Source organism: Sorex fumeus, unplaced genomic scaffold (assembly GCF_029834395.1).
Source record: "Sorex fumeus unplaced genomic scaffold, SorFum_2.1 ptg000020l, whole genome shotgun sequence".
NCBI classification, from domain to species: Eukaryota; Metazoa; Chordata; class Mammalia; order Eulipotyphla; family Soricidae; genus Sorex; species Sorex fumeus.
The window spans coordinates 3,461,585-3,485,705 of NW_026606077.1; the positions used below are offsets into that span (position 1 = coordinate 3,461,585).

The 24,121-nt window shown below is 39.2% G+C and overlaps 1 protein-coding gene and 1 non-coding gene across 2 annotated transcripts in view; both read right to left on the minus strand.

The window, feature by feature from the left end:
• The window catches only part of CTNNA3 (catenin alpha 3), a 1,757,578-nt gene that overhangs the window by 1,536,411 nt on the left and 197,046 nt on the right, over positions 1–24,121 (minus strand). The window lies entirely within an intron of this gene.
• Positions 13,523–13,596, minus strand: TRNAI-AAU (transfer RNA isoleucine (anticodon AAU)). Its single transcript has one exon. It is a non-coding gene; the product is annotated as a tRNA-Ile (tRNA).

A 24,121-nucleotide genomic window follows, 5' to 3' on the forward strand; every position in this document is an offset into this window, starting at 1 on the left:
CTATGTATTTACACTGTCTTGTGCCTTCTTTGATTTCTTTTAGTAGTGACTTATAGTTTCATGTACATGTATGTCCCTTTAACAGGTCTTGTGATCATGAGAGTCTCAGATCTTTTACCTCAATTCCCCTTATTAATAGATTAGGATGGAAACACTCATTTGTACAAGTTTTATATTACTATCATAAAAACATAAATTTATTGACTTAAAATAATGTAAACTGGGCTGAAGAGGTAGTATAGGGGGTAAATCACTTGCGTCACATGTAACCCACTCCAGTTTGAGTGACACCACAACATATGGTCCCCCCAAGCACTGCCAGAAGTAATCACTGAGCACAGTGAGGTGTGGCCCAAGAAATAAATAAAATAGTACAAATCTACTACCTTACAGTTCTGAACATGATAAATTAAAAAATCAGTCACGGGACTAAAATGAATGAGTTAAAGGAATTTTTGGTCCTGGAAAATTTAAGGAAACTCCATTTTCTTGACTTTTCCTGCTTTTAGAGGCTACCTTTACATCCTTGATTAGTAATCCCATTCTGCTCTCTTCCAGGCCACCAGTGTTAGGCCAAGTCTTTCTCATGCCTGGTTTTCGCTCTTCTACCACTAATTTCTATTTTTTAAAGACTCTTCTGTCTAATTAAGTAATCAAAGATAATTTTCATATCTTAAAGTCAACTGATTCACAACCTTAATTCCATTTGCAACCTTAGATCCCCCTTTGCTCTATAACAAAACAAATTTGTAAATTACAGAAATCAGAACATAAGAATCTTCAGAATATTTATTCTGCTATCACATCATCAAGAGTAGCTATAAAAAAGTAAACGTAATAATTTATATAAATTTATCACCATATAAATCCAAAATTAATGACTTTCCCAGTCTTCTAGATTCTCTTTCCGATTGTCATCCAAATGTGTCCTCTAATAACTCTGTTTTATATGTTTGGCATCTGATTAGCCTACTGAATGAACATCAGCAAAATGTTCACATTATCAATAATCACAGTGCTAGGACTTGGAGAAACATAAGAAATTCTCTATTCCAATAACTTCACATTAGAAGATCAAACAAATAGAAGTTGTCCACGGTCTATAATCGGTGGGCAGGATAGCTAGTCAAAAATATCTGTTGTACCTTGAGATTATTTCATGCTCCCTGTGATTCCGAGGTAAGACAAAACCCTTTTCTGGCTATAGGAATTGGAATGCAAAATGTGCATTTTCTGGAAGTTAAAAAAGTAAAGTTCTGAGAGTAATAACTCTCAAGGGGAGTGGGGAAAGAAGAATGTCAGGGAGCCATGAATTCTTGGCTACAAAAGTTCCTGTGCAAGCTCAAATTAAGAATTACGTAAGCAGCATTAAGGCATCATGCTTGATCTTTTTGTAAATGTGAAAAAACATTTCTAGGGAAATTTACCCAGAACTCCAGACAGGTATTTGAGTGGAAAGGAACATCCAACACTCCCCATGCTCCAGATCACCATCTTTAAGAACATAGTTGGGTTGGGGTTTTTTTTTTCACATTTTATTTACTCTAACAACAGTTTTTCTCCAGTTTCACAGACAGGGTAGTAAAATACAGAAAACACAGAACATAAGAGATAGTACAGTAGGTAAGGCACTGGCCTGCTTGTAGCCAATCTAAGTTTGATCCCCAGCACATAAATGGTCTCCACTAGGAGTGATCCACTAGCAGTGATCCCTGAGCACAGAGCCAGGGATCGGCCCTGAGAAATCTCAGGTGTACCTCCCACCAAAATAAAAGAGGAGGGGGGTATGGAAATATTTTTGATGAAAATATCATCAAAAATAGTTTTAAAGAGGTAATTCTTAAAACAAATTTACTAGAAAAAGGTACTGCTGTTACTAATGTGAATACTGAGAACTGTCAATATTATCCAAATATTCAAAGTCCAATATACATCTACAATAGGACTGTCAACCCACTGTCCTTGCTACAGTATATTTATCATTTTCACTCATGTAACAATAGTATACTCTCCCAAACAGAAGGAGTCAGGAGGAAATGATAGTGATCTACAGGAGAAGTTCCCTTATAATCAAGAACTGCCAAGAGCTTGCAGATCCAAGACTTATATGTTCACATAATATTTGAACCTCGGACTTTATATTACTGTAGAGAAAGGAGTATTATATCAACATCTCATTTCTGTGCACGTGGGGTCAGCCACTATAATTAGCTTTTGGAGAAAAGTGAATACATGACAATCAATTTCAGCTTTTTTAAGTCTGCTGTTTTTATCTTTTCAAGCCAAGACACTGCAGTTTTTCTTTGATGAATGTTTTATAAGTCTTCTCTATTTTTTCTTCTGAATAGTAATACTTCCATTACAACTGAATAAGATTTAGAATTCCTGACTGACTGTGATATATCCTAAAACCTAGTTTCACTACCTCAAATCATAAACTGTACATGTATCATGTTCATGGAGAAAAAAGCAAAATGTCTTCATCATTTTTAAAATTATTATGCAAGTAAATTACCCTTTGGCATATACCTTAAGATTATTCTTTTATCTTGTAGAAAAGATTAAATTCCTATTTTCTTTGCCTTGCAAAGATTTAACTCTATTTAATATACCCTCTTTTTTGAATAGGAAGATTCTACATTGCATTCCAAAGTCGAAAGTTCTCACATATTTTGTCTCTTCACAACTACTACAATATAGGTTTTTGCTTTTACTGTTCTCTTTATCTATCTTCACATTACCACCATGCCTCATAAATTCTTTCACCTTCTTTGCAGACATTTTCACAATTCTGTGATCTTGTCCTCCAAATAAGATTAAGCAGTATTAGCTCCAGGAAAACTAATGATGCAATGCTCCTTATACAAATTCTGTTGGAATAAGTGTTCATTGTTGTTTATATACTTGACACTAACAGAATAAAGACCAAATAAAGCACTTTCCCACAGTTTTGGTTTCATTTTGATTGATGAATTAGAAACAGGCATTAGCATTTAACTTCTGAGCATAAAGTCACTAGTTGACCTGAACTCGAATGAATTGATATTATTTCCAGGACACAGTCTGTGAAACAAATGGGGGGGTGGGGGGGGAGGGAATCTCAGAGCTATAATTCACTAACACCAGTAAAAAAAAATCAAGTGTCTAATAGCATAATAGACTTCTACAGCAAGGGAGAAAACACAAAGAAAAGAGGTCCCATGTACTGGGAAGAGATATTTGTACTTCACATTTATGATAAGAATTTACTACCATGATGTGCAAAGAATTTATAAAAATCAATCATAAAATAAATGGATATATGATCTGATTAAACAATTCATCAAAGAAAACATACAGATGGCCAATAGGCACATGAAGAGACATTCATCACCTCTAATAATTAATTACAAACAATGAGATGTCACCTCATAGCTGTGAGAATGACAAGTGAACAAAAACAAACAAACAAAATACAGTACTGGAGAGGATATGAGTAGAAGTGAACATTTATATGCTATGGTAGAATTTGTAAACTGGTACAGCTACTATGAAAATCAGTGTTATTTACATTTTTTAATTTTTCTTCATCCAGTAATGCCTCTTCTGAGTATTATTCGACAAATACAAAAAGACTATAGCACACTCATTTTCATTGCAGCATTATTTTCAATACTACAACTCCAAGCAAATTAAGTGCCTATCAACTAATAAATAATAAAAAATAGGTGATATTAGAATACTGCTTTTTTTTTAAGATAAAATCCTGCCATGGATAGCAATAGCATTGATCCAGAATATTATGCTTGGTGAAATGTCACAGAAACCTTATGATTTTATTCATTTGGTTTTCAGAGAAAACAAGCAGATGAAATAAATAAAATTAAAATGAACTTTGGGACAATAGAAGTGAGGAAATAAGGACAAAGGGGACATGTTAAAACATGAAATTGAACTTTCAGTGGCCAGCTCAATATTATATATATTCATGTTGATTTTCAATGAAGCACAACTGAAATAGATCATGCTGTAATGTAACTTTGCTTCAATAATCAATAAATGCATTCAGCAAAAAGACTTCTAGCAGTTGAAAAACTTCCTTTTTTATATTAAAAAGGGATTAACAATAATTAATGTAAAATTACTTGAGCTGGAGAGATTGTACAGTTTTTAAGGCGTTTGCCTTGCATGCGGTCAACCCAGGCTCAGTCCCCAGAATCCCATATGGACCCTTGAGCACAGTCAGGAATGATTCATGAACGCAGAGCCAGGGCTAACCCCTTAGTATCTCCAGGTGTAAGCCAAAACCCCCCAAAAAAGGTAAAATTGCCTGAAACATCTCTATTAAGACACAGATTAGTATGATTATTATTCACTGTCACTGTCATCACTGTCATCCCGTTGTTTGTGATTTACTCAAGTGGGCACCTGTAACATCTCTGTTCGTCTCAGCCCTGAGATTTTAGCAACGATGTCTTTTCTAATGATTTGAGGCTCTTTCAGGGTCAGGGGAATGAGACCTGTAAACTGGTACATCTGCTATGAAAATCTGGTTTGGGCATATCAAATACACCATGGGGAGCTTGCCAAGCTCTGTCCACGTGGGCAGGATACTCTCAGTAGCTTGCCAGATTGAGAGGCATATATATATATATATATATATATATATATATATATATATATATATTTCTTTCTATGATTTGTTGCCTACTTTCTGAACTCCATCAAACATGGTGTGGTAGTTATGGAAAATGGGTAGGAAGTGTCTTATTATGTGTCTGGAATGGCCTGGAGCGTGGCAGCAGTTGAGTAGTAGAGATTGGCTACTGGGGCTGGGTCCCTTGGGGCAAGGAGGGCTCTCGTCCGCCCCCTCTGGGGTGCCCTGAGTGAAAACAGCCTGGTACAAAGTCCCATGATTATTATTTCAAAGTAAAATGACATAAAAAAAGAAGATTATATATTATTTCTTATTTATATTATTTTTCCCGGGCTGGACCGATAGCACAGCAGGTAGGGCATTTGCCTTGCACGCAGCCCACCCAGGTTTGTTTCCTCCGCCCCTCTCAGAGAGTCCAGCAAGCTACTGAGAGTATCTCACCCGCACGGCAAAGCCAGGCAAGCTACCCGTGACGTATCTGATATGCCAAAAACAGTAACAAGTCTCACAATTTGTTATGAGACGTTACTGGTGCCCGCTTGAGCAAATTGATGAATAATGGGAGGACAGTGCTACAGTGCTACATTTCCAACTTGTTGGGCAATATCCTAATTGTGGCAACACTGCATTATAACATAGAAATTTCTATGTGCATTATTGAAATGTTTTAATTGTTCTAGCTGCTAGGAATCTTAGACTTCTTTTGGCACCCTTTTGATTAGAGAGGATAAAAAATTTTTTCCCATCATGGAGCTCGAGTATAGTACAGCAGGTAGGTGGGTACTTGCCTTGCATGCAGCTGACGCAGGTTTGATCCCCCTCACTACAGATGTTCCCACGAGCCCCACAGGAGTCATTCCTGAGAGTAAAGCCAGGAACAGTCCCTGAGTACCACCGGGTGTGGTCCCCAAAAGATACAGCAACAAAAAACTGTCACAAAAATAAATAAATAAATAAACAAAAAAACAAATAAAATACCATTTCTACAGAGGGAGAGGACAGAAACAGGATGATCTAAGAGAACAGTCAAAATTCAAAGGCAATAGAAAGGAAAAAACAGGAGAATTGGTACTTACTAGGAAGCTCGCCCCTTGGAGATGAGGGGTGAGAGACGGGAGAGGCCAGGAAAGAGAACACTATGACAATGATAGAGGGAAGCGGTCACTCTGGATCAGGACTAGGTACTAAAAGGAGGTAAAGTGACACGCATGATATCTTATTACTAAGTGTTGTAAACAAACGTGCCTAAACAGGAAAGTAGGGAAAACTATTAAAGTGCCTGCCATAGAGGCAAGCTGGGAAACAGGAGGGAAACTAGGGACACGGATGAAGGGAAGTGGACGCTGGTGAAGGGCTTGGTGATAGAACACTGTATGCCAAAACTCAATCATGAATAACACTGTAACTGTAATTTATGGTGATTCAACTTAAAATATCTTAAATAAATAAAATAAAATATCATGTCTTTTTCCAATATTTATTTCATTATGAAAGCAACATTAATCATAGCCGAAGATACTAATCAAAAAATAGAGCAAAGAGAAATGAAAATATACTGTGTGCAGGTTAGAGGATCTGAGAAAAGATAACTCAAAATCTCCCTATACTACACAGTAAATTACCAAGCTAGTAATGTTCTGTCAAGTGAATGTCTATTACTATTATGCTTCATATGATTTGTGAGTTGGTGGTGAGTGAAGATGGCACTGAAAGCAAGATCAGTGTGTAATTTAGATTAAACGTGCTGAATTTACAGAATTTACACCACCTGGATGCTAAAAACTGTCAGGCATTCAGTCTCACTAAAAGTTGCTATGAAAGGAGCAAGTTCTTCCTAGAACAGCAATTCTCAAGCCATGGTCGAGGAACAAGCACTTTTGTGAACATTTGGCTTGGGAGGAGAGAATGAACACATGAACACTCTTTAGAGGGAAGTATCCCAAGAGACCAGTGGAAGGCACAGAACTATGCCCCCATCCTCACACACAAGTTCCCTTTTTGCTTTTTCATTTTCTTGTGGTTTCCTTGTTCATCCAAGCACTAGGGGGTCCCAATGCGTGAATACTTAGGATCGAGCTGTTCTAGAAACTCTTTCACAATGTCTGAAGAGAAAAAAATCTTAGTAAATTGGGGAGTAAAAATATCAGTTTTTTTTCTCAATGTGTCTGTAGAATAGGACATTTGAAAACCATGGACCATAAATAATGGGACTTGTTAGACATACCCATAAAATATGTGGCTGGACTGTATATGTCAGAGACAAATATAGTTAAACACAACCAAAACCCCACTATACATCTAATGTAATTCACATAAACTCATCACAAGAGGCTATCTGAACAACCTAGAAACCTGCATTTATTTTTAAAGGGAAACAACCAAAAGTGGTATTGGCAGAACAATTGGAAATGAGTCACATCTTTAACTGCCAGCTTCAATGCAGCAGAGAACTATGGACATGTAAACTGAAGACCAAACAGGGAGGTGACAGAGCTTAGCATTCCCAATGAGTAGGGCAAATTCACAAAGACACATGAAACTGATACTGCGACTGCACTGAAAACTCTATCAGCATTAGGCAGACTGAATCCCCTTCCCCACATCTCCCCAACTCTTCTTTCACTCACGCACTACTCCAGAGAAGCCTATTTTTAGTGACAAAACACAGTAGCCTCTATAGAAACTTGCCCTACACAGTTAGGATAGAGAAGGGACCAGTATGACAACAAAAGTTGGAAACAATCATTTTGTACAGGAAAAAAAGTAAAAATAAAAGCAGGTCAAGGCTGGAATCCATAAGGTACATTGAAGAAAAAGTTGGCAAAACCCTCCATGACATTGAAGATAATGGTATCTTCAAAGATGTCACGCCACTGGCCAAGCAAGTGAAAACAGAGACAGACAAATGGGACTATCTTAAACTAAGAAGTTTCTGCACCTCAAAAGAAACAGTGACCAAAATCCAAAGACAATCTACAGAATGGGAAAGGATATTCGCCTAATTCCCATCTGACAAGGGGTTGATATCAAGTATATATAAAGCACTGATTGAACTCCATTAGAAGAAAACATCCAAACCCATCAAAAAATGGGGTGACAAAATGAATAGAAAATTTGTCAAAGAAGAAATTTGAATGGCAAAAAGGCACATGAGAAAATGCTCTGCATCATTAATCATCAGGGAGATGCAGATCAAAACAACATTGAGATATCATCTCACACCACAGAGACTGGCCCACATCCAAAAAAACAAAAGCAACCGGTGTTGGCGTGGATGTGGTGAGAAAGGGACCCTCCCTTCACTGGTGGTGGGAATGCCGACTGGTTCAGCCCTTTTGGAAAACAGTATGGATTATTCTCAAAAAATTAGAAATTGAGCTCCCATTTGAACCAGCAATACCACTCCTGGGAATATATCCCAGAGAGGCAAAAAAAAGTATAATCAAAGTGACATCTGCACTTGTTTGTTCATTGCAGCACTGTTTACAGTAGCCAGAATCTGGAAAAAACCCGAGTGCCCGAGAACAGATGACAGATTAAAGAAACTTTGGTACATCTACACAATGGAATACTATGTAGCTGTTAGAAAAGATGAAGTCATGAAATTTACATACAAGTGGTACTACATGGAAAGTATCATGCTAAGTGAAATGAGTCAGAAAGAAAGGGAAATAGATTGCACTCATCTGGGGAACATAAAGTAACAGAATGGGAAACACCCAAGAATAGTCGAGGTTTCCAGGAGTTTTCCTCCACAACTTGGAAGCTGGCAGCACATGCTGGGGGAAAAGGCAGCTCAGATAGAGAAGGGAACACCAAATAAAGGGTGTTTGGAGGACTCGCTCAAGATGCAAGATGCGTGCTGAAAGTAGACTATAGACCGAACACGGTGACCACTCAATACCTCTACTGCAAACCACAACACCCTAAAGAAAAGAGAGAACAAAAGGGAATGCCCTGCCACAGAGGTGAGGCAGGGGTGGGGGGGCTTGGGTGGGGGGGGTGGGAGGGCTGCTGGTTTCATTGGTGGTGGAGAATGGGCACTAGTGGAGAAATGGGTATTTGATCATTGTATAACTGAAACCCAAGCAAGGAAACAAGCAAGCAAGCAAGCAAAAAAAGCAAGAGGGAGGGTAGGAGGGAGGGAGAGAGGAAGGAAAGAAAGACTGAGAGAGGAAGGAAGGGAGGGAGGGAGAGAGGGAGGGAGGGAGGGAGGGAGGGAGGGAAGGAGGGAGGGGAAGGAAGGAAGGAAGAAAGAAAGAAAGAAAGAAAGAAAGAAAGAAAGAAAGAAAGAAAGAAAGAAAGAAAGAGGAGGGAGGGAGGGAGGGAGGGAAAGAAAAAGAAAGAAAGAAAGAAAGAAAGAAAGAAAGAAGAAAGAAAGAAAGAAAGAAAGAAAGAAAGAAAGAGGAGGAGGAGGGAGGGAGGGAGGGAGGGAGGGAGGGAGGGAGGGAGGGAGGGAGGGAAAGAAAAGAAAGAAAAGAAAGAAAGAAAGAAAGAAAGAAAGAAAGAAAGAAGAAAGAAAGAAAGAGAAAAGGAAGGAAGAAAGAGAAAGAAAGAAAGAAAGAAAGAAAGAAAGAAAGAAAGAAGAAAGAAAGAAAGAGAAAGAGAAAAGGAAGGAAGGAAGGAAGGAAGGAAGGAAGGAAGGAAGGAAGGAAGGAAGGAAGGAAGGAAAGAAAGAAAGAAAGAAAGAAAGAAAGAAAGAAAGAAAGAAAGAAAGAAAGAGAAGGAGAAGGAAGAAGGTTACCATTGAGGAGGGAGGAAAATGGGGACATTGCTGGTGGTAAATGTACACCAGTGTTGGAACATTATATGACTGAAACCCAATCATGAACAACTTTGTTTAATTTGGTTTTTTTTAATGAATCACCTTGAAATACAGTTACAGACTTACAAACTTTCGGGATTATGTTTCAGTCAAATAATGTTTGAGCATCCATCCTTCCACAAAAGCCCATTCTCCACCACCAAAATTCCCAGTGTCCCTCCCACCCCTGCCTCTGTGGTATATACATTCTCTCTCTCTCTCTCTCTCTCTCTCTCTCTCTCTCTCTCTCTCTCTCTCATTTTGGGTGTTATGGTTTGCAATGTGAGCACTAAGCAGCCATCATGTTTGGTCCATAGTCTACTTTCAGCACTCATCTACCTTCCGAAGAGATCCCTCTATCATTTACTTAGTGGTATCTTCTCCATCCCACCTACCTTTCCCCCCAGCACATGAGATCGGCTTCCAAGCCATGGAGTGATCCTCCTGGCCCTTATCTCTTCTATGCTTAGGTGTTATTCTTCTGTTGTATCACTCATATCACTTGTCATCCCCTCCATCTTCAATTTGCTTGAGCAGGTGCCAGTAATGTCTCCCTTTGTCCCTGTCACATGTTAGTGTAGCCCAATGTCATCTGCTCCCTCCAGGAACACGAAGAGTTCTATTACGTTACTTTATATCATGAACAACTTTGAAACTGTATATCTCACTGTGATTTAAAAATTTAAAAAATTTAAAGAAAGAAATGTGCCCTCCAGCTAGGACCAAGCCAAATCAAGAAGATTGCTACTCTGATTATTGTCTAAGCAGGGACAGGATCATAAATGAGACATACACACTCAGTAGCTCCAGTGAGCACCTTCATAGAGATAAGAAGTATCCGTGTAGCTACCTGAAGTTACATAAACAGACAAAAATGTCTTCGACTATTTATTTAGCAAATGCAGTGAAGAAGACAAATCCCATTGCCCTTTTGCCAAGTCTTGCCTTCTGTCAAGACTCTTTGATTTTGTTTGGAGTCCACTTCAGCAGTGATTGGGGCTTACTCTGCCTCTGTGCTCAGGTTTTACTCCTGGTGGAGTGCATGGGGGCAATAGGGGGTGCCAGGGATTGAACCCAGGTCAGCTATGTACTAGGCAAGAGCCTTATCTGCAGTACTGTCTTTCCAGCCCTTCTTCTAAGACTTTGGAGACAGACAGATTCAGTCTTCCTGGAAGCTTCTATACAGAAAGGGAACAGATTCATATACCTTTATATTGATAGGTGCTTCAACCAGACACTGAATCCCAGCAACTGTCACAGGCTGACTGTGGCAGGATCAGTAGTTTCCCCTATTCACTGAACAGCCAGGGGAGCCTCTCTTTGGTGCACAGTGAGACTATGTGCATACGCCTGTGTATTAGCCCAGAGCAGCAGTCAGGAACAAAGAACTTTCTGCTCATAACTGGGAACAGTTCTAGTTACAAAAGGAGAGGGACAAAATGGGATTTTCGAACCAGGGGTGCTCTCACCTCCTCAACAGAATGGTAATTGAAGGAACCCACAATCAGGTAGGTACCTCTCTTCCCACACGTCTGAGGGCCAGGAAAACAAAATAAAATAATTGATCACATGGACTTAATAGACATATACAGGAAGTTTAATGCCCCAAAGAAAAATATATATTCTTTTTAAGTATGCATGACACATTCTCAAGGATAGAATATAACACAAAATAGGCCTTAACAAATGAATACAGAAATCTTATCAAGGATCTTTTCTTAATACAATGTATCTTAATACAAGAATGAAGGACTGGGGCTGGAGCAATAGCACAGCAGGTAGGGCGTTTACCTTGCACGCGGCCAACCCGGGTTCGATTCCCAGCATCCCATATGGTCCCCCAAGCACGGCTAGGAGTAATTCCTGAGTACATGAACAGGAGTAACCCCTGTTCATTGCTGGGTGTGACCCAAAAAAACAAAAAAAAAAAAATTTAAAAAAAAGAAATTTTAAAATAAATTTAAATTATAAAAAAAAAGAATGAAGGACCAAAATAAGTAGGGATAGAAAAAAATATGGAAACTAGTCAAAATGCTTTAGAACAAATTACTGAATAAATGAGTAAATTGAGGGAAGACTAAAAATTATCTGTAGAACAATGAAAATAAAGCCATGGCAATATGACCTGATATCAAAGCACTAGAAAAAAAAAAAAAACACTAAAAGTCAGTGGAAAAAATAAAAATTAAAATCAGAAAGGAAGAAATAAAACTAAAAAGTACAAAATGTCACACACAGGTACACACACACACACACACACACACACACACACACCAGGTCAATGAACTTGGACACAAACTTTTCATGCAGAATCCTCTGGTTCAATCCCACACATTCAATGGTCCTTGAGCTCTGAAGCAGTAATCCCCTGGAAGTATTGCCCAAACCACAAGTAAGTGTAACATCAAAAAAAAAAAAAAAAGAAATTCACTAAAACTAATAACTGGTTCTTAGAAAAAATGAACACAACTTATAAACCCTTAGCCAGTCTTACTTTAAAAAGCTAAAACTTTAATTTAAAAATCAAAAATGCAAGAAAAAATTATAAGAAATGCATAAACTTACAATATATGCAAACTGGAGGAATAAACATAATTATAGAATTAAACAACCTTCTATAGCTTGAACAGATCATAAATATAAAAATTAAACTGGTAAAAACTGCTATAAGAACATAAGCCCAAACCCAGATTAATTCTCTAGAGAATTATATTAAACCTTCACAGAAGATATCAAACCAATCCTTCTCAATTTCTTCCAAAATAATCAAAGACATTTGGTAACACCCCCAAACACATTTTAGATTTTTTTCTGATCCTCAAATCAAGCAAGAGTAGTATAATCAGCCAATCCACATTAAATCCCTGGCAGTCCATATATTCGTCCAGGTCTCACCAGAAAGATCCCTCAGCACAGAGCTGGAGTGACCCCTCAGCATAGTTGGGTGTGCCCCAACTTCTACCCAGCCCCCCCCCAAAAAAAGAAGAATAAAGCCAATTGTGTGTCTTTTCTAGCAGCAATCAACAGAAAATTGGTTAAGGCCATTGTCATATTAACTGAGCAAGGAATGAAAACCAAAAGACAAAATGGAGCAAAAATTGAAAATAAGCTTTGGACTGACCAAAAGTATACCGGCTAGGGCATTTGCCTTGCATGTGGCCTGAACAGGGTTGGATTCCAGCCACCACCTATGGCCCCCCGAACCCATCAAGAACCTGAGCAAAGACCTACGAGTAAGTCCTGAGCACCGATGGTTGCAGCACAAAAGACAAATAAAATTAATTAATTAAAATAATAAAATTATACATCAATATCTCTGAGGCACATAGATGCAAAATTCTCAAGGACCGGGGATGGTTTCATGGTCTCGGGTGGTTCAGCAGATCTTAACATTTGGAATTCAACTGTACATAAAAATGAACATACTCTAGATAGAATTCAATGTAGAGATGCAAGAATAGTTTGTTCATAAATATATTAAAGATCACTGTATCACTGTCATCCCCTTGTTCATTGAGTTACTCGAGCAGGCACCAGTAATATCTCCATTCGTCCCAGCCCTCGTCTTTCCCAATGCTGCCGTATTGGAGGCTCTTTCAGGATCAGGGAAATGAAACCCATTATTGTTACTGTTTTTAGCATGTCGAATATGCCACAGGTAGCTTGCCAGGCTCTGCTGTAAATTGCTACTGTCTGAACCCCATCAAATATGGTGTGGTAATTATGGAAAGTGGGTAGGGAGTGTCTTATGATGTGTTACGTGGCCACGAAAGCAGCTGCGCTGTCCAGGAATATGTCCACTCATATATGAGGCTCAGACTGGAGACTGGTGGCAGTTGGGTAGTGGAGGTCGGCTGCTGGGGCTAGGTCCCTTGGGGCAGGGAGGACTCTCACCCACCGCCCCTCTGGGGTGCCCCAAGTGAAAACAGCCTGGTGCGGAGTCTAATTATATTAAAGATACCACATCAATAAAAGCAAAGACTAAAATTACATTCTTTTACAATAAAGGCTGGAAAATAATTTCACAAGTTCAACAACCATTTATGATTTTTTAAAATTTAACAAACTAGGAGTTGCACCTGTGGCCCGTACGGGGATCGAACCCGCGACCTTGGTGTTATTAGCACCACACTCTAACCAACTAAGCTAACCAGCCACTCCCAGGTAGGGCGTTTGCCTTGCACACAGCCAACATGGCCGACCCAAGTTCGATTCCTCTGCCCCTCTCGGAGAGCCCGGCAAGCTACCGAGAGTATTCGATATGCCAGACACAGTAACAACAAAGTCTCCAATGGAGACGTTACTGGGCCCGCTCGAGCAAATCGACTATCAACGGGAGAGCCTAACAAACTAGGAATAACAAAAATATTCTTCAATATAATAAAGACCATAAAATATAAACTCATGGCTAACTAAATAATGAGAAATTGAAAGTTTTGCATCTAATATCATAAAAATGACAAGAATGTCGACTCTTTTTTATTATATTTTATTTTATTTATTTATTTATTTTGTTTTTCGGGTCACACCTGGTGATGCACAGGGGTTACTCCTGGCTTATGAGCTCAGAAATTACTCCTGGCGGTTCTCAGGGGACCATATGGGATGCTGGGAATTGAACCAGGTTGGTCGCATGCAAGGCAAACGCCCTGCGCGCTATACTATTACTCCAGGCCCAAGAATGTCTACTCTTATCACTACTGTTCAACATAGTTTTGAAACCCCTATCCAAAACAATCAAGCAAAATGAAACAATCCAAATTAGAAAAGAAATAAAATTAAAGTCATTGGCAGATAATATGACAACACATATGGAAATAAGATATCAAAAAATACCAGAAATTAAAAATAAATACAGCAAATGGACAGGATGCAAAAATCAATATACAAAAATCTAGTACACTTCTATATGCAAACAAGGAATTATAAGAAAGAGAAGTGAGGAAACCCCATTTCGGTGCATTTAGGATTGAATAAAAAATTATAAAATGATTGGGAATACTTTTCACAAAGGTGGTTAAAGACTTATATAGTCAAAACTATATGACATTGTTTTCATTTTTTATAATTTTATTTATTGATATCGGGTAAAGGCCCTCCCGTTGATCGTCAATTTGCTCGAGCGGGCACAGTAACGTCTCCATTGGAGACTTTGTTGTTACTGTGTCTGGCATATCGAATACTCTCGGTAGCTTGCCGGGCTCTCCGAGAGGGGCGGAGGAATCGAACTCGGGTCGGCCATGTTGGCCGCGTGTAAGGAGAACGCCCTACCGCTGTGCTATCGCTCCAGCCCCATGAGAGCAGTTACAAAGCTTTCGGGTCTAAGTCTCGGTCATACAATGAAACACCCGTACCTTCACCAGTGCCCATTCTCCACCCCCAAAAGTCCCAGTATACCCCCCTCCCACACCCTCCCCCTACGTGTAGGGCACATGATTTCCACATTACTCTCTCTCTCTACTTTGATCACATTCAATATTTTGACACCAGATCCACCATTATTATTTGGGATTTTACCCCAACACTCAGATCTGCTGAAAAGGCAACAGTAGACAACTTGTTTTCTATTGCTGGTTATGAATAACATATGATGTTGCGTGACTGCAGGAGTGGCTGCGCGATTTTGAAATTCTGAAATTTTAACACTTAATTCTGGAGAGATTTCTACCAAAACCTGCCGGGTTCCGATATTTGTTCCTGAGTCTCTGAGATCATGGCCATTAAGCAGCTTGATCAGGAGCCAGAGAGGCCATTCGAGTGCAGCGACTCGAGGTCTTGTTGGGACAGGGAGGAAAGGGCTGACTCCACCCCCATCCCGTGAGGCCCCGCGTGTCTCATCACTGCAGGCCCAATCCTGACTGTCCAATGGCCTCTGATGGATGGCGGCCACGGAGCCACCAAGGAAGAGCAGGTGGAGGGACAGCACCCTTTCTTTCCTGGGGTGGCCCAGCGACAGTAACCTACTGCGTGATCTGGATGCATTTCTACCAAAAGCTGCTGGGTTTCAAGATTTGTTTCTGAGTCTCTGGATCATGGCCATTAAGCAGCTTGATCAGAAGCCAGAGAGGCCATTCGTGGACGGCAACTCAGGGTCTCATTGGGATGGAAAGAAAAGGACCAGCTATAGCCCCATTCCATGAGGCTCCGCTTGTCTCATCACTGCAGGCCCAAATCTGACTGTCCAGTGGACTCTGGAGGATGGCGGCCACCGCGCCACCAGGGGGAACAGGCCAAGGCAAAAAACCTATTCCTACCTGGGGTGGCCCAGCACCTGTAACCCACTGCAGGGACCAGACACATTTCTGCCAAAAGCCTTTGGGTTCTGAGATTTGTTTCTGAATCTCTGGGATCATGGCTGTTAAGCAGTCTGATCAGGAACCAAAGAGGCCATGCCTCCAATTATGTAGCTGGGCCGGAGGTGGTTTGTGGGTGTGTCTCCCACATACCTAACTTTTGGCCGTTTATTTTCTTGGTAAACTTTGCCCCAAGTTTTTGGGGTCTGGCCAAAGGCTCAGCAGCAATTTAGGGTATCTGGAAGACTGAAGGCGCCATCAGGCTGCTGATGCACTCGCCTGCTGGCGGCACCATATCCCCAAAACAACAAGACATTGTTAGAATAATAGAAGATAAAAATATGTGGTATGATATCCCATAATCATCGATTGATTATTAAAATTATCTAAAGTTAGTTATAGACATGATGTACTCCCTATAAAAATCCTAAAGACAAGGAAATAGAATCCTCAATTTGTGCAGAAACACAAAAGATACCAAATATTCAAAACAAGACTAAGAGAAAAGAAGAAAAATAAAAGCATCATACCACAGACTTCAGAAGATGCAATAAAGCAATGTAATTTTCTGAAATCTGTGTTTAAGAACAAAAGCAGACACAAAGACTAATGGAAAAGAATAATAAGATCAGAAGATTAGACACATTCTGTCCCCATATGTGGATATTTAAATCATGACTAAAGAGCCTAGAATATACACTGGAGAAATGAAAGTTCCCTTCAACAAAAAAGAAAAATGAAACTACAACACAGTTTAATATCTGCACTGCACTCATTTACAAAAATTTATTGAATTATTTTTAATTAAAGACTTGGGGGTAAGACCTAAAATAATGGAATATAAAAAAGAAAACATAAGTGATACTATCCAAAATCAGATATATTTAAAAATTCATCTCCAATAATGAAAGAAACAAAAGCAAAAATAAGCACATGAGTAGATTAAAAAAATCTACCACAAACGGGCAATTTACAGCTTAGAAAAAGGTATTTTCACTTCTTTCACTAAATAAGGAATTAATAACAAAAATATTTTTTAAAAAATTTTCTTCATTTGTTTTTGGGGTCATACCTGGAGGTGCTCAGGGTTTACTCATGCCTCTGTGCTCAGGGATCACTCATTCTAGTAGTGCTCAAAGGACCATACTTGGTGCCAGGGATCATACCCTGGTCATCTTCCTGCAAGGCAAGTGCCTTTTCCAGAGTATCTCTCTGACCCCAAACCTTGCAATTTATCTCTCTATCCTTCTGTACATAACATTCCCTAAACTGATCTAATCTTTTTTTCATTTCTTTTTTTGGCCTTTTCCTTGTCTGTTCCCTCATTTAAACAGCCTTTTCTTCACTATCTCTTACACCAATTTAAATTCACATTTTTCCAGGTCCAGAGAGCAAAATATTAACTCCCAAATAAAAAAGTTTCTTGATCCCTCTAGTCTGTAGTAACTCTCTTTCCAGTGACAGCAAATAAAAGTTATTATCACTCTGCCAGCCCTTGCCACGTACAGTTTGCTCATGAAACTTGTGTTGTTGATACCAGTGCTAAAGCTTCTGTACTGCTGCCACTACTGTTGTTTCATTATAGCGGCAGAGAGGTAGTGTATTTCTCGAAAGTAAGGCTAATCTCACACTCCTTTGAAGAGACCATTTGCCCTTTACTAGTACTTTTGTGACCAGACATAACACAGCAGGTAGTGTTGCCTTGCCACCCAGCTGGACACTCAGGTGTGCCTTCCCCTTCTCCAAAATGAGCACTTTATACATCCATTGACCATATCCTGAACACTGAATGGCATGAAGATATCTATATAGGACTCTTGCCCTTCAGCAATTTGTGAGTCTTTTAAAAGAAAGGGGATTGAAATTATCCTAAGGAATAAGAACACCTTATGCCCAAAAGAGAAGTCTAGGGGCCGGAGTGATAGTACAGCAAAGAGGGAATTTGTCTTGCATGCGGCTGACTTGAGTTCCATCCCCAGTATACCATATGGTCCCCTGAGCACCGCCAGGAGTAATTCCTGAGTGCAGAGCCACGAGTAACACCTGGGCATCGCCAGGTGTGACCCAAAAAGCCAGGGAAAAAAAAAGAGAGAAGACTAGGGAATAATTATCAAGACATGCAAAATAGGGCTGTTGCTTCCTTTTTACCTAGAGGTACTTTTTTTCAATCAAATGTGCCTTTTCCCCCTAAGTAGAACATTTTCCATTATCCCTGTCAAAAGTTTGAGTATGAAAATAAGAAGAGAGTATGGATCACTCAGGATTGCTTCTTCTTAAAAGCTTCAGTGCAGTAGAGGTGGGAGGGGTCGAGGGTGGGAGGTTGATAAGGAAGAACTGTAACAATATATGCCTAAAATATTTTTTGTGTTTTGTGAATGAAATTGCCTGTGCATTTGCTGTCTCTCATAACCATAGGTGGGTAATTGAGAGTTAGTATTGCTTCTGTCAGATGTCATGGATGCATTTAGTTTCAAGCAAGAAAGACACAGTGACATTTCCATCACTTTAAATAATAACGCCTTATGTATGTAGTGCCATTACAAACAGAATTTTCAGATTTTTTAAAGATTGCATTCTACCTAGAAGAGATTTTACATAGAATTTTATTTTTAAGTAGCTCTATTATTTTCATTTTCCAATCTAAAAATGTGCTTTAATTGTCCAATATACATTTCAGCCATAATAATCTCATGCTATAGAATGATGTTTTTAAAGCTATCTTCCCAAGAATTTCAAAGTAAGAGTTAGTATTCTAGATTACAGATGAGGAAAGAAAAAGAAGAGGAGAGAATGGAACTACAATCAGTTTTCCTAGCAAACATTCTTTCCCAACAACAATGATGGATGCCTGTTGTTAAGACCAAAAAAAAAGTATAAACACAAGCTAACAATTAATAGTACAGGTCTGAAATAAATAGCACATTTTAGAAAGTTTTTGCAGTCTTCAGGTAAAAACATTATAAAATAATTACATCTAATACTATTATGTGTCCTTGTTCCCAGCTCTGGTTATAACTTACAAGAAGTCAAATAAATGCCCTGGGCAGAGAACTACTGCCCATAAGAAAAAATAAATAAGAAGATAAAGCATATCGAGACTGTGGAATTTTCTTTTATTTGGAGAAGGTGAAAGATAACCTCTACTGTACATACACAGAAATCAATGATGACTGTATGAATAGTGAGCATTAGTTATTCCCCTCTACATCAAAAACCACTGCCATTTACCCTGTCAACTGAGAACAATTTCTCTCCTCCCAAAGTCACATTTTTATTTCAATCTTGATATTATTTTCACCTGTACAGTTTTATCTCTATAGAATTTCTGCGGGTTTCTCTTCAATCTGTCAGCTTACTTTTTGTATTATTGTTTTAGCATACATCTATATTTTCATGTGCTTCCAAAGAAGAATCAAGACTTATTTTGAAGTTAATTGATCTCAGTTATCAGATGTCCCCTTGATTGTAAAGACATGATACTAATATTTACAAATTTTTTCTACCAAAACACATTTTTCCTTCTGATTTGTGCACTGCTGTTTTTCTAATTATGTGTGATGTCTTAGTAATAGACACTCAAATGGGTAATATGTCCATATTCTTCAATAAAACATAAGCAATATAAATATATATTACTCAAAGTTATGGGATAAAATGAAATAATAAGAGTATGTGACCAAAAAAAATTTTAGTGAGATTAACCCAGCAACAGTTTTATATAATCAGTCAACTGATGAAACACAATAGTGAAGTATAAATATTGTGGTATAACCAACTGTTTTCTCCATTTACCATTTAATTATAATTATTAAATTATGGAATGTTTTTCATAATGCCACTGCTTTTTGGATCATTAGGTCAAAAGCTGCTAGTATAAAGGAATTTAAAATTTGGCAGTATATTCATTTGTGAACAAAGCCAAAGAAGACAAGAGGAAAATATGAAATCTCTATCTTCAAATGTGGATGCATGAGCTTAAGGACAAATGAGAGCAGAGAAACATCACAAACTTAGAGATGTAAGCAAGTATTTGAAAATTTAAACACTCTCTGACAATAGCCAATGCATGAAAATAAAATTCTTTCTGAAGTACGATTTAGTTTCTTATCTTTCTAGATAAGGTTCTTGGAATAATTTACATTATTAGATTAGACTTTAATATATCTTTAAATAATCATATTAAGGTAAAGAACTATAATAAAATATAATAATCAAAGAGTGCTCACTAAATTTCACTGTGGAATTATGAAAGAGCTGATAGGCAGCAAAAGACATACAGAACAAAAATGAAACATTAAACTGGAGTCAAAATTCATAACAAGGGGCTAAAGCGATAGCACAGCAGGTAGGCTGTTTGTCTAGCACTTGGCCCACCCGGGTTCGGTTCCCAGCATCCCACATAGTTCCCCGAACACCGCCAGGAGTAATTCCTGAGTGAAGAGCTAGGAGTAATCCCTGTGCACTCCCATCTGTGACCCAAAAAGAAAAAAATCATAACAAGATATCAAGGTATTGGCAGAGGAACAAAGGCATGCGGGTCCCGGGGCTGAGATCTCTAAACCTGCTCGGATTGGGACTGAGCATCCTCCACCCAGATCCTCCAAATTCCGGTAGGCAGGGGTCACACCCACCAACTGGCCCTTTGGCGTCGTGTAATCCCACCAACGTCCAAGACCCAGAGACTATAAAAGTCAGCTCCCGGAAGCGCACGGCCGCATTCACGGCCACGCAACATCTTATTGTCTCATTTCTACTTTGGACAAACTGGCAGGCTACCAAATGTAACCTGCCCACATGGCAGAGTCTGGCAAACTCCCCGTGGCATACCCAATATGCCAAATACCAGTAACAATGATGGGTCTCATTCTCCTAACTCTGAAAGAGCCTTGAATATGGCACTTTTAAAAAATTCTCAGGACTAGGACGAAGGAGACATTACTGAGGCCTGTTCGGGGCAATCGACGAATAACAGAATGGTTGTGATCGTGATCGTGAACAAGATTTTACATTTTAAATTTTCAGAGAGAAAGCTTAACATGCTAAGCATATGCTTCATGCCAAGGACGAGATTCAATCCCCACCACTGCATGATCCTCAAGCTCTTTTGGAAGCAACCCCAAACACAGAGCCAGGAGCGGTCCCCAAACACTCCTAAGTATGGCCCAAATATCAAATAAAAAAAAAGATTTGGGGGTATTAGGAAAGTGATTTAGTGATAAAGTACTTGCCTTGTACGTGTGAGACCCTTAGTTAAATTTTCTGCACCATCAAATACAAAATAAAAGTGTTACAACTGCATTTTTGAAGTTTTTTGAAGATTTTAGAAATCTACCCTAATTACTAACAGTCTTTAGTCTAACCATACATCATTAAGTCTTGACTACATATTAGGATTTTAGCAAATCAAATACTGACAGTAGTTGCCGGCATTTTCTTTTGCACGACAACCATAATATTTATCACAATATTCATCCTACTCAAATATCAGTTATCTTGGTCGCTTAAAATTCTCTTTACTTTCAAAATTTGTTGTTGATTATACTTGTAATCCATTCAAAATTTGCCTTTAAAATGTTTTACCTATATGTTTATGCAACATCTCACAAGACCCTACATCTATAATTGCACATTCCTATTTATTTATCATTATAATATCTTATTTAAGATTTTATAAATAAGTTTAAAAACATGAGCTCTATGGCTTGCTCTCCAGGTTGTCACCAAGCATTACTATGTGACATTAAGTTTCTTACCCTTTCTTGAACTTGATTACTTTCCAAAATGAGTCATATTCATACCTACCCCGCAAAAATATTTTGAGAACCAATATAATACACAAAATTCATTCCTGTACACATTAAAATATATATGTATATAATTGACACAGGTATTTATATTCAACAAATGTTGTAACTTTAAGCCTCCAACTCTATTAATGGAGTAGGAAACATAATTTTTTTCTAATTTAAGTTTTTTTAATAAATGTACTACCATCACAAATGGCCTGGAGCAATAGCACAGGGGGTAGGGTGTTTGCCTTGCACTTGGCCGACCAGGGTTCTATTCCTCTGTCCCTCTTGGAGAGCCCGGCAAGGTACCAAGAGTGTTCCACCCGCACAGCAGAGCCTAGCAAGCTCCCCATGGCATATTTGATATGCCAAAAACAGTATCAAGTCTCACAATGGAGATGTTACTGATGCCCGCTCAAGCAAACAGATAAACAACACGAGGACAATGCTACGGTGATACCATCACAAATATGTGACCACTTGTATTAAGCCAAAGAGAGTCAGAATTTAAGTCTAAAAGAAACTGAACAAAAAAAATTATGCCATGCTTTCTCTCTTTATAGTACAGAGAATTAAGCCTGGGAGGAAGTCACTCAGGCACTTACGTTTCCCCCTTCCACTTGATTCAGACAAATAATTAAAGGTCATAGAGTGGAATAAACTGGGTTTATTCTTAACTCCCTAAATCATTATTAAATGAATGAAAGTTATACAGCAACTATGAACTTCGACAGCGATTTGTTAGATAAGCAAGAAAAAAATCTTTTGAGAATCCTCCACTAAAATGAAGTTATTTATCACAACAACAAATGATAACTAAAGCAATCCATTTCTTCTATTTTCATTTCATTTGATTAACACTTATATTGATCTAGGGAATTCCTAAGACATTGCTTGAAGATGTCCGTACGTATCAGAAGCAAAAGCGATATATAGAAGAACTTAGAAGATAATGCCTAGTGAAAATTTATGAGCATTTTGTAGCTTGAAATGCCTCATAAAAACCAAGAAAAGAAATATTTCCTGATCATTCAAAATTTTAGAAGGGACTACATTGAAAACATATGAAAATAAATTGTTAAAATAGTGCTATCCATTACTTCCTTAAAATCATTTGAAGCCCTGAGATTTCTGCTTACTTTCAAGGATTTTTCTATATTCTAAAATGGTTCCAAAATATATGAGAGAATGATTGAAATTTTGTTATAATTGATGTATTAGTTTCCTAAAGTTCTAATCAATATAGTCCTCTTTTAAGCATATGTCTTCACTCTCTGAGGAACATCCATACGTTTAAGAAATGGAAAGAGATCACTATATAAAAGTTTGGTAGCAAAGTGCAAGAAGACACAAAACTTTTTGGTTTTGTGTTTGTGTTTGCTTGGGAGGGTCAGACCCAGAAGTACACGTGGGCCACTCCCACCTGTGCTTGGGTGGTGCTACTGATGCACTCTGGGACAATTCTGTGGCAAAGATTGAACCTGGGCTTACTGAATACAAAGCATGTGCTCAGTATGTTTTCTCTCCAGCCCAAAGAAATGCTTTTTAAACAAATCTCTCAAATTTACATTAGTCGTTCAGGTAAGTACATAGTTTGACTGATTTTTAAAAGACACAAGGCATATTATATGCCAATAGAACTTGGAACTTTGTCTAGACACATATATGCCTTAAACAAATGTGCCCTCAGCCCCACCCCATTTTTTCATTTCATTTCATCATTTCATCATCCTGTTAATCGTCGATTGCCTCGAGCAGGCCCCAGTAACGTCTCTTTCATCCTAGCCCTGAGATTATATTCACGGATCTATAGGAGAATGAGACCCATCATTGTTACTGGTATTTGGCATATTTGGTAGGCCACGGGGAGTTTGCCAGACTCTGCCCTGTGGGCAGGCTACATTCGGATAGCCTGCAAGTTTGTCCAAAGTAGGAATGAGGTAATAAGATGTCGCGCGGCCACGAATGCGGCCGCGCGGTTCCGGGATCTGCATTTTATAGTCTCTGAGTCTTGGCCGCTGATGGGATTACACGGCGCCAGGGGGCCAGGTGGTGGGTGTGACCCCCGCCTACTGGAATTTGGAGGATCTGGGTGGAAGATGCTCGACTCCAATTCGAGTAGGCTTGGAGGTCTCGGCCCCGGAACCCGCGTGGCTTTGTCCCTCTGCCTGTACCTTCATGTGTGCGGAGAGTGGTCTCAGCATGGTGGTGGCTGATCCTGGAGGTCTTCGGCTGCCGCAGCCCTGGCCGGGACGAGAGCAGTGCAGTCTCTGCCCCCGCGCCTGGGTGTTCCTTCCCGGAGTCCCTTGGAGGGGAGCGGGTTGAGCTTTCCTCCCCGTCCCGACCAGGGCTACGGCAGACGAAGACCTCCAGGACCAGCCACCACCATGCTGAGACCACTCTCCGCACACCTGAAGGTACTGGCAGAGGGACAAAGCCACGCGGGTTCCGGGGCCGAGACCTCCAAGCCTACTCGAATTGGAGTCGAGCATCTTCCACCCAGATCCTCCAAATTCCAGTAGGCGGGGGTCACACCCACCACCTGGCCCCCTGGCGCCGTGTAATCCCATCAGCGGCCAAGACTCAGAGACTATAAAAT